The sequence below is a fragment of the Rhincodon typus genome, chromosome 10 (genome assembly GCF_021869965.1).
Source record: "Rhincodon typus isolate 14 chromosome 10, sRhiTyp1.1, whole genome shotgun sequence".
NCBI lineage: Eukaryota > Metazoa > Chordata > Chondrichthyes > Orectolobiformes > Rhincodontidae > Rhincodon > Rhincodon typus.
Window position 1 is genome coordinate 66,143,354 of NC_063341.1, and position 12,117 is coordinate 66,155,470.

Sequence of the window (12,117 nt, forward strand, 5' to 3'; positions counted from 1 at the left end):
TAATTAACCCCCTTTCCCCAAATACGTTCGTTACATAGTGCCACAAAACAAGAAATGTAACGTTTCCTAATATTGAAATTGACTATGTTAGAGGTTTTCTCTTAAAAGGGAAGTACAGTTCAAACTTTTAGCGTTCGTCTAAAGGGAAGGCGAGTTTGGATAAATTATAAATAAGAAACAAATATGCTGAAGAAACTCAGCAGAGCTGGTAGTTAAATTCCGAATCTATTGATTTTCTTCGCGCCAGTTGGTTGCATATCTTCACCAGGAACACAAACAAAATTCGGCCAGCGGTCTTGAAATTGCGACTTCTTTCTGTGCGCGCCAGTGGATGGTAACCACGCATCAAGGGACTGACGTTGCATTGAATTTATTTTCCAGCAGATGGCACCAAACACTTGGACAATGCAAGATGCTCCCTCAAAAATCCTCCACCCCACCCACAGCCTCGTATCTTAACAGTTTGGTACAATGTTGTTTGATTGCATTGACTTGTCCAAACCACGAAGTGACATCAATAGCGGGGTGTGTTTTTCTCCTCGCAGCACTCTATAAAGGGCTGCCCAAAATGTGAAACATAAATATAGAGTCAATAGCTGCAACCGGAACCTGGATTTCACAACTGTTTATAGGTAATTCATACTTTAAAAAAACTAATAGTGACAGTTAAGTTCGGACATTGTTTTTTACATCATGGTTTATGATTAGTTTATATGTTTTGGTTTTCACGATCGGTTTGACTTTCTATATATTCCAATTTAACAAGAGACATTAACATTGTTAAATTATGTTTACTAATGGCAAAGGGAGATGCTGTAACACAAACCCACGTTTATAGTTTTGTTTAACCCAACCACTCGACTTGAAAGTTAGGAAAATTGTATCGGTCGAAATTTTAGATGAGGTTTCCTATTACTTCAGCCAGTACATTTTCTTTTTCTTTTAAAGAACAATGCGCTATGCGATTGATTCTTCGTGCAAGTATCTTTAGTGGGCATTTTGTTAAATGTCCCAACATTGCGGCTGCCTCGGCGCGCGTTACTTCCTTGGTTAGTTTCTGAAGCACGTTCAACAAATCTTGCCAATGCAAAATAGGACGAAACTACTTTTTGTGAAAGTGAACGTGCTTTCGGGAAAACATGCAAATAATTTTCTATGTGCCGAATTTGCAAAGATGCTTAGACTTCCAGACTATTACTACCACGATTAACAAATATGTGGTTAATGTGAATTTCATTTTAGACTTTCGTGTTAATTCTTCATCATATTCGAAAGTATTTGGCCAGACTTTCCTAAAAGCAAGACTAAATAATTTACAACCAGTTGTAGTTAGTACAATTTTTAAACGTCAAGTATTAATTAACCCGAAAAGGTCAACAACAACCTGAGCTTCTATTCCAAAATGCATTGAGGCGTTTGATGAATTCTGAACTTTTTAGGTAGACAGATCACTATCGCATTCATCCGTTATTCAGGAAATAATACTTTTACACAAAACAACTAAAGATGATTCTGATCTTGATTTTCATCCACGTGACTTGCGATTCCTATTTATCATCAACACTGCTACATTGTTCTGCTTCTTCGCCCCCTTAATATTTGGGGAGATTTGCATCGCTCACCGTCTGTTTTTGGGACATTCTGCCAAAAACAAAGTATGTGTTATGTCACTATAGATTTTTTTTCTTCGTTCTTGCATCGAATGTATTCGTTTAACACGCTTCTTCCTTAAAGCTTATTTCCATAGTCATTGAAAGGAGGGGTATCATGCGTTCCGACTAAAACGTCAAACATATACATCTGCATGTAAACCTTTAACAATCGCCCCGGTGGATTGTTACATCTATGAAGCATAGAATCCGTACAGTGTGAAAGTAGACCATTCGGCCCTTCGAGTCCACACCGATCCTACAAACAGCATCCCACCTAGACCCATCCCGCCACCCTATCCTTGTAACCCTACATTTCCCATGGCTAACCCACTTAACCTCCACATTCCCTGGACACTACGGGCAATTTAGCATGGTCACTCCACCTGACCTGCATACCTGAGAGGAAACCGGAGCACCCGGAGGAAACCCACACAGACACGGGGAAAATGTGCAAACTTCACACAGGCAGTCGCCTGAGGGTGGAATGTAACCCTGGCGCTGTGAGGCAGCAGTGCTAACCACTGAGCTGCCCATTGTTGATTATGGTTCAATACACAAAAATGGAGAAAAATATTCGCCGTTTCCCATAACCGAATGTTGAAAATCTTACCCTATACCATTTCATCAACTATCAAACGTTAGAAATAAAGGATACAGCTCAATCTAAAGAGTTTGTAACCACACTGGCCCTCCATAATTACCTAGGACTATTGTAAAGGCTCAAAGAATACAGGTGAATTATCAACATAACACTGACCAGCTAAGAAAACTGAATCTATAATCTGGCATTGAGATTTTGAATCCAGATCATTGATTTTAATGTGCTGCAGCAGCTCAAGAAGAAAACTGACCATCACCCTCTCAAGGGCAACTAGTAATGTGCAATAAATGTTGACCCAACCATTGAGGCCTGTATCCAATGAAGGTACATTAAAAAAAAACCTTCCAGTAACAAAAGGCATGATGAGCAGGCTGGGAAAGGGTGGGATGGACGGTGGGGGAAGGCAGCACAATGTTTATAACCAGTACTTTCTTCTGTGTTTCTCTAATATTTAGATCTTTAAAGAACAGTCTGCTTAGAGATTAATTTTGTACTCTTACCCTCCTGGAGCATTATATTTTAAAAGCAGTGACACCTTGGTTGATTGGATACCCCAAACTCTATGTGAAATATCAGGATAATGCAGCTGTATCCTAACAGCAGTGTTGTAGAGACAAGATGTATGGTATTGCAGAGCTTCAACAGGAATAGAGAAGGCAAGAACCATTGAAGGCACAAATAGAGGTGAAATAGAAGGTGGACACAAGATAGTAGATACAATTTAAGGAAAGACAAATTTACACTAACTGAGTGCTTTCCTTGACATCATAGCTTTTCAAACTGCTTAAGTACTTGAAAAATGTGCTTAAACTTTAAAAAAGTGTCTAATGTAGGAAACAGGCCAACCTGTTTGTGTACAATGAGCTCCTAGATGATATGTTCAAACTAATATGTGTGTCTTTAGCTGAGTAAAAATGGAATTTATTACAAAGAAAGTAGTTGATGCCGAAACATTGAATGTATTCAAGAGATGGCTAGATATAGCACTTGGGGTGAATGGGATCAAAGGTTATGGGGAGAAAGCAGGATTAGGCTATTGAGTTGGATGATCAGCCATGATCATGATGAATGGTGGAGCAAGCTTGAAGGGCAGAATGGCCTCCTCCTGCTCCTGTCTTCTATGTTTCTATTTGGGTGAGCTCACCTACTATTCTTTGAAATAGTATCATGGATTATTTCAGTTCCACTTGAGAGGAAGATGGAGCCTCCATTTGAGACATGTAACTCAAAGATGACAATTCAGCCCTTCTCAATATTGCATGGGATATCACACCAAATTTTGTGCTTGAATCTCTAATATGCAATTTGAATGCATGAACTTCTGTTGCAGCCAATGCAAACTGCTTTCAAACCAGTACCGACAATAGAAATTATGGGTAATTTACCCTTTCCAGAAACAACTTTCTGTAAATGAGATGGAAGTCCTATATCAGCTAAAATAACACAAAACAGATAAATTCTCAGGAATAGATGGTACATTTAGTGCACATTTATAAACCCCACATTTATAATGTTTAAGGGGGAGTGATTGGGCAGGCTCAGTAGATTAGAAATAGGCTGGTGTAGGAGGTCATATGTATGAGGTAGCAAAACAGGGACAAGAAGCTAAAGGCTAGTTGGTTCCTTTCTAATTCTGTTTAAAATAATAGGTGTAATTATCAAGTGTAAATATTGATTACTCTGACCCTGTAATCAATTATCGTGGATTCAGAAGCAGAAGATCATGGCTGATCAACCTCCTTTGTTTCAAAGAAATGGCAAGTAAAGTAGATCTTATATTTAAGTGATATGCATGGATTTGCAACAAGCATTTAATTGTTTTCTGGATAGGATTCCACCAGTTAAGCTCAAAACTCTAATATTCAAGATGTTAGAACTGGATACAAAATTGACAAAGGGTAGAAAACAGCAGGTTTTCCAGAGAAATTTTGTCGGTGTGAGGGGAGTAATGAGTTTCTTGACAAAGTTTGTGTAGGGCCAATGCTTTTCTAATTTAAATCAAGATATGATTTCAAAAGCTCAATGCCAATTTGTCAAATTTGAAGACGACACCAAACTGGAATTGACAGAGGTTTGGGACTTCAGAAAATAGTTAAATCGAATATTTAAGCAGTCAGATTAATAACACATAGAATTTAATGCAGTATGATTTTCTTTCATTATAATCCTAAATGTCTGTATGAAATACTTGGAAAGGTAGTGGCTGAATATTCTCTGATGGAATGTGTGTGTGACATACTTCAAAATAATGATATTTGTATAGCAAAATGAGCCAGTCTTACATCAAGTTGAGAAATTGATTTACATTGCATTTTGCTTAAGGAACTTCCTTACTATCTAGAATCTCAGGCCATCATTTTTCCCTGCCCCCTTTTTTTGTTCATTATTTCACAGCATGGAGATGTCACTAGCTAAGCCACCATTTATTGCCCATCTCTAATTATCCTTGAGAAGGTGGTGGTGAGCCACCTTCTTGAACCAGTTCAGTCCACATGATGCTACATGCAGAATGTTATTAGGATGTCCTAGGATTGGTGTGTGGATAAATAGAATGTACAAGTAGGTAATGGTGTTTCCATGCATCAACTGCCCTTGTTTTTCCAGTGGTAGAGGTTGCAAGTTTGGATGATGCTATCCAAGGCACCTTGTTGAATTGCTGCAGTGTATCTTGTGTGTAGTTGCCACAGTGCTTTGGTGGTGGGAATGAATGTTTAAACTGGTGAATTGGGTGCTAATGAAATAGACTGCTTTGTCCAAGATAGTGTCAAGCTTTGAGTATTGTTGTAGCTGCATTTATCCATACAAATGGGGAATATTCCATCCCATTCCTCTGCCTTGTAGACATTGGACAGGCTTTTGGGAGTCAGTAGGTGAGTTACTTGCTGCAGAATCCCCAGTCTCTGAGTGCTCAATGGGTTCAGTGGTGATAATTCCATTGAACATCACGTGAAGATGATCAGATTCTCTCATTGGATATGGCCATAATCTGGTACTTTTAAGGTGTGAACATTATTTGCCATTATCAACCAAGACTTAATGCATATTGACATGACAGCTTGAGTACAGCTTGAGGAGTCGCACATGATATTGAACATTGTGCAATCACTTCGACCTTACCTCTAGAGTTCCGCTGTTTGGTCCATGTTCAGGACAAAGCTGTAACGAAGTCAGAAGCAGAATGGCCCTGCTGGATTTCAAACCCAGTGTCAGTGAGCAGGTAATTGCTATGTAAGTGCTGCCTGATAGCACTATTGATGAAAACTTCCATAACTTTGCTAACAATCAAGTGTTGATTATTGGGGCAGTAATTAGACTTGTTAAAAATTTTGTCCTGATTTAAATGGACAGGACATGGCCAGGAAATTTTAGCACTCTTAGGTTAATGCTAGTATTGTAGCTGTACTGGAACAGTTTGGTTCATCTGGAGGAAAAATCTTCAGCACATGACTCCTGACTCTGTGGCCAATGGGCCGAGGATTGGCACATAAATGTGAGGTGCTACATTTTGGAAAGGCAAATTGGAGCAGGACTTATACACTTAATGGTAAGGTCCTGCAGAGTGTTGCTGAACAAAGAGACGTTGGAGTGCAGGCTCATAGTACATTGCAAGTGGAGTCCCTGGTAGACAGGATAGTGAAGAAGGCATTCGGTATGCTTTCATTTACTGGTCAGTGTGTTGAGTACAGGAGTTGGGAGGTCACGTTACAGCTGTACAGGACATTGGTTAAGCTACTTTTGGAAAGCTGTGTGCAATTGTGATCTACCTACTACAGGAAGGATGTTGTGAAATTTGAAAGGGTTCAAAAAAGACTTACAAGGATGTTGCCAAGGTTGGAGGTTTTGGGCTATAGGGACAGGCTGGATAAGCTGGGGCTATTTTCCTTGGAGCATCAGAAGCTGTAGGGTGACCTTATATAGGTTTATAAAATCATGAGGGGCATGGATAGGGTCAATAGCCAAGGTCTTTACCCCAGAGTGCGGGAGTCCAAAACTAGAGGGCATAGGTTTAAGGTGAAAGGGGAAAAGATATAAAAGGGACCTAAGGCTCAACTTTTTCACGTATTAATTCGTACTTGTAAAAGACTCTCCGAAATCAGAGTTTAAGGGGTCCAGTCAGAGAGGTAGTAGTGTGGGGGGTCTTCAGATTGGGGCCTATGAAAGTGTTTGGTTTGTTTTCCGCTGCGCCCTTGTCATTTTGACAGCTCGAGGTGAGTAAACTTGCTCCATGAGATGGTGTGCCTTGATCTGAACATGGTCTGGAAAATGAGATGAACTGCAGAACGAGGGTGGTGCATGTATGGAATGAGCTGCCAGAGGAAGTGATGGAGGTGGGTACAATTACAACATTTAAAAGGCATCTGGGTGGGTATATGAATAGGAAGGGCTTAGAGGGATATGGGCCAAATGCTGGCAAATAGGGTTAAGGCAGCTGGTGGGCATGGACAAGTTGGCCCGAAGGGTCTGTTTCCGTGCTGTACAACTCTATGACAGTATAACTGCCGCAATGTTGTCAGGGCCTGCCTTCTTTGCTGTATCCAACACCTTTAGCCAATAGTTTTTTACTGTCAGAGAAGTTAAATGTCTGACGATTGGCATCTGTGACGTTGGGAAAGGTGAGGAGCAGGCCAAAGTGGAATATAGCTGCATATGCTTCAGCCTCGTCTTTGCGGTAAGTACATTTCTCTACTTAGAAATAAAACGCGTTCGCGTTTTTTAAAAAACCTTTGAGCATGGCACAATACCAGCGCACGCTTAATTGCATGCTGATACTTACTGATTATTCCTTTTATAGAGATATCAGATGTGCAATGGGAAACCCCCAACACGGAACTGGCAAGAACACCATTCGAGGAGCTCGAATTTCTCGCTTTTGTCACAGAATGGAACAAATTTCTCTCAGCAGAAAGCCACCGTATAGTCTGTAGGGTTTACACTCCCCCGGGCTTTCAGGTTTTGCTTTGAAGGCACTCCTTCAGCCGCCCACCCAACTCCTTCCCCATCTCCGACCTAACTCAATATCTCCTTAGCCCTAAGCTGCATCCTGACTAACTCGTCCCCATACAGTCAATGCAAACTATTAACTCCAAATCTTAATCAGGAACCGGCAAATCCAAACATGATGCAAAATTTTTACTTGAAATCATAATTAAGCCCCCCTCGCTTATTCTGCCACCTAAAAGCGCCCTGTACTGTGACTACGGATTTTCGGGTGGTGAAAGTGACACATCTCATCGCCCCTGGGGCGCGTGCACGCAGTATGCACGCCCACTCAGTTCCTCTCCTCCAATCAGAGGCCTGGCCGTATGGGGCGGGGTCTGAAGGGTTGCCGGCCGGGCTGGTTGGAAGGGGGCGGGGTCACTGGACCTTGGGCGTGGCTGGGAGTAAGGGGCGGGATCACCCGTGGTTTGTGGGCGGGGTCGATGTGGGGCGGGACCATGGTGTCGTGGGCGGGGCGAAAGTGTCCACCACCAGAAGGATAGGGGCGACCGCATGCGCATTGCAGCTAGTTTCAACGCCGCTGGTTGTAGGGTTGGAGCAGGAGGGTCCTAAGGGAACAGACCGAGAAAAAGAGAAAGAAATCCTGATACAGCTCCAGCTCCAGTTCCAGCTCCACCGGAGGGAGAGCTGACAAACTCACATTGTCTGTAGTATTCCGGAGACTAATTCGTACTTGTAAAAGACTCTCCGAAATCAGAGTTTAAGGGGTCCAGTCGGAGAGGTAGTAGTGTGGGGGGGTCTTCAGATTGGGGCCTGTGAAAGTGTTTGGTTTGTTTTCCGCTGCGCCCTTGTCATTTTGACAGCTCGAGGTGAGTAAACTTGGTCCATGAGATGGTGTGCCTTGATCTGAACATGGTCTGGAAAATGAGATGAACTGCAGAACGATCTGTTTATATCTGACATGTTGCTGCTTTTTTTAAAATAAGTAGTTGTCCATCGTGTGAGGTTTTGATTTTGGGGGAGGGTTGGGGTTTGTTTTGAATCCCATCCTTCACGTGTGCATCACCCAATGTTCACGGCTATAAGGGAAAATCGAATGAAATCCCTTGCATATTTTTCACCATATGCAGAAAGAAGTTTTTTTGGCGTCTCTTCTGATACGAAGGAGCTTAAAAAAACTGCCCATGCCAGTAAGCAGTATAGAACTTTTACATGTCCGTTATGTGTATATCATCTGGCTTTTTCAGTTTTGTTTTTAAAAGAACAGCTTTCTTTTTTTATCAGTTTGCACGACAGCAGTTTCTTGAACAATTTGTTTTACATGCTTTTCAAATTGGCGCTTTCACCCTATAACGGTTAATGGGATAAACCGAGAAATAATACGGTATCAGTTCAGGGATCTGGACACATGCAGTTACAGAGCAACTAAAATGGTAGCAGTTATTACCCTAATGTATATATACGGTTACCGTCGTAATGTTAAGCTTTTACATGCTATATGGCTATAAATTGAAATTAAATACATCCGCTATGAAATCTGATTGTTAGCAATAGATTGTGTTGCTGAATGGTTTAACACATCGTCAGTAAGAAATGCTGTTTTCATTTTGTTTTAACTTTCATTTAGCATGTATATCTTTGTAAAACGTGGTGCTGCAAGTCCTGATATGGTCAAACTAATTATTATAGATGTTAATTATATTATCTTACCTTTCCTAAAGAATCATGATAATTAATCTATCTGAAACTATATAGATGAGGGAGAATCTCAGTCAACTGTAGAGACAGATGGTGTGGTTAAAATGTTTGATATTGGCATAATGTTTTTATTATTGAAGTGCAAGTAAGGAGTAATGGGTTTTACTGGGTTGTGCTGTTTAAAATTATATTTGAAGTTGTACAATTTCTTTAACAATCTCAGGATGTTACAAGCTTCACAGGCAATGAAATACTATTTGAAGCATAGTGACTGTTTATAATGTTGGCAATGCAGCAGCCAATATGCAATCAGCATATTCCAACAAACAGCAAAGATATAATGACCAGATAATTTGTTTTCAGTGAAGCTGGTCAATGGAGGAATGTTTAAATAATCTTTGGGGTACCGGGAGAACATTATCTGCAGCAACAGGCAGAACCTTGATTTAATTGTCACTTGCAACTTTCGTGAGTACTGCTCTGCAGTGTCACTTTGTAATGTGCACAAAGCTGTTGGTGGGGAGGATTGTGTACACAACCCTCTGAACCAGGTGAATCTCTCAGTGAAGTTTTCTACCTCAGTATCTTAACTGCATCTGAGGAGCACTAGCTGGATGAGATGTAACTGTGAGTGAAACTCTTTGAAAAGGGCCAAAATATTAAATTGCTAGCAGATCCTCTGGACTGTTTTTGAATGTTGACAGATTGGTATTGTATGAGGTACAATTAATATGCATCAGATATTAAAATAAAGTAGTGTGCAATATGCTGAGCCATATAGTTTCTCTCTGCAATTAGCCATACTGCTCATTTTGTGCTGTTGCTTGATAAGCATGTTCTTTAACTACTTCGTGATCATGGTTGGAGTTCAGTTGATGAGACTTTGCATTGTAGAGTTACAGCCTGCAAGAGATTGTACAGAAAGAAAGATGGTGAAATCAGAAGTTGAGATGAAGAGTGAGATTCTGCATGTTTTTGTGATTTTTAAAAAGCTGAGAGTGATGATGTTGGGACCAGAGCCTGAGGGGAGGAACAGTAATGGTTTTGTAATGTAGCATAGGATCTTGCTATTGAGGACAGAATATGCTCCAGTGGAAAACAATGATGCCTCATTACATTCCAACAGTATTGCTGAAGTGCTGTAGGAAAGAGCTAAAATGGCTTTTAGAATATTTGTTGGTTGAAACATTTAGTGCTATAAAAGTAATAGAATTCAAGTACCAAAAGCATTTTTTTTGGAACTATTTCCATGCAATAATAATTTACAGATGAATCTGATTTATACGGGCAGTTATACTGCAGCTTCTGGCCTTAGGGTGGCACCTGTGGTTTGTAATGTGCAGTTGGTAGAACAGTAAGGTTGTCCAGTTCACAGCAATATAATAAGTACTAACCGAAAACAGAAAGAACTGCGGATGCTGTAAATCAGGAACAAAAACAAAGTTGCTGGAAAAGCTCAGCAGGTCCAGTTCTGAGGAAGGGTCACCGGACCCGAAATGTTAACTCTGATTTTTCTTTCTTCACAGATGCTGCCAGACCTGCTGAGCTTTTCTAGCAACTTTATTTTTGTTCATAAAAAGTACTAAGGTCAGTGTAAGGAAATCTTTTGTACCATCACCTGTAATTTTTCCCTCCAACCCAAGCATCATCCTCACTTGCAAGTACATCACTGTTCCTTTATTGTTTTTGGGTCAAAATCCTGGAACATTCCGTCTATAGTTTTAAAATAGTGATGGAAAAGGATAGACCGGATCTAAAAGGTAGATCTCTCATTTGGAGGAAGGCCAATTTTCACAGTAAGAACTTTCAAAAGTTGATTGGGGTGGTGGTGGGGGTGGGGGTGTTCACAAGTAAAGGGACATCTGGAAAATGGGAAGCCTTCAAAGATGAGGAAACAAGAGTCCAGAGACAATATGTACCTCAAGACTGATACATATAGGGAATGCTGGATGACTAGAGAAATTGAGGTTTTGGTCAAGAAAAAGAAGGAAGCATATGTCCGGTATGGACAGCAGGGATCAAGTGACTCCCTAGAAGAGTAAAAAGACAGTAGAAATATAGTTAAGAGGGAAATCAGAAGGGCAAAAAGGGGACATGAGATATCTTTGGCAAATAAGATTATGGAGAATCCAAAGGGATATGACAAATATTTTTCAGGACGAAAGAGTTACAGGAGAGAAAATAGGACCCCTTAAAGATCAGCAAGGCTGCCTATGTGTGGAACAGCAGGAGATAGGGGATATACTATACAAGTATTTTGCATCAGTGTTTACTGTGGAGAAGGATGTGGAAGATAGAGAATGTGGGGAAATAAATAGTGACACTTGAAAAATGCCCATATTACAGAGGAGATGTTGGACATCTTAAAAGGTATAAAGGTGGATAAATCCCCGGGACCTGATCAGGTGTACCCTAGAACTCTGTGGGAAGCTAGGGAAGTGATTGCTGGGCCCCTGGCTGAGATATTTGTATCATCAATAACCACAGATGAGGTGCCAGAAGACTGCAGGTTGGCTAATGTGGTGTCTCCATTTAAGAAAGGTGGTAAGGAAAAGCCAGGGAACTCTAGACCGGTGAGCTGGATGTTGGTGGTGGGCACGTTGTTGGAGGGAATCTTGAGGGACAGATTTACATGTATTTGGAGAGGCAAGGACTGATTAAAGATAGTCAGTATGGCTTTGTGCACGGGAAATTGTGTCTCACTAACTTCATTGAGTTTTTTGAAGAAGTAGCGAAGAAGATTGAGGGCAAGGCAGTGGACGTGATCTGTATGGATTTCAGTAACTGTTCTACAAGGTTCCTCATGGTAGATTAGCAAGGTTAGATTACGTGGAATACAGGGAGAACTAGCCATTTGGATACAGAACTGGTTCGAAGGTAGAAGACAGAGGATGGTGGTGGAGGGTTGTTTTTCCGACTGGTGGCCTGTGGCACACTGCTGGTCACAATGAACGGTGCTGGGTCCATTGCTTTTTGTCATTTACATAAATGATTCGGATGTGAACATAGGAGGTATAGTTAGTAAGTTTGCAGGTGACACAAAAAGTGGAGATGTAATGGACAGTGAAGAAGCTTGCCTCCGAGTACGAAGGGACCTTGATCAAATGGGCCAGTGGGCCAAGGAGTGGCAGATGGGGTTTAGTTTGGATAAATGTGAGGTGCTGCATTTTGAAAAGGCAAATCAGGGCCGGACTTATACACTTAATGTTAAGGTCCTGGGGAGTGTTG

The 12,117-nt window shown here is 41.0% G+C and overlaps 1 protein-coding gene across 4 annotated transcripts in view; it reads left to right on the forward strand.

The window, feature by feature from the left end:
* The first annotated feature begins 509 nt into the window (after window positions 1–509).
* tgfbr3 (transforming growth factor, beta receptor III) overlaps window positions 510–12,117 on the forward strand; it is a 199,557-nt gene continuing 187,949 nt past the window's right edge. For 2 of the 4 annotated variants that reach the window (XM_048601987.1, XM_048601984.1), the window contains exon 1: window positions 7,763–8,060. The gene's annotated coding sequence lies outside the window, so the exon portion shown is untranslated. Of the gene's footprint in view, window positions 633–6,439; window positions 6,462–7,762; window positions 8,061–12,117 lie in introns of those variants that run through there. The other 2 variants (XM_048601985.1, XM_048601986.1) reach the window with 2 other exon arrangements.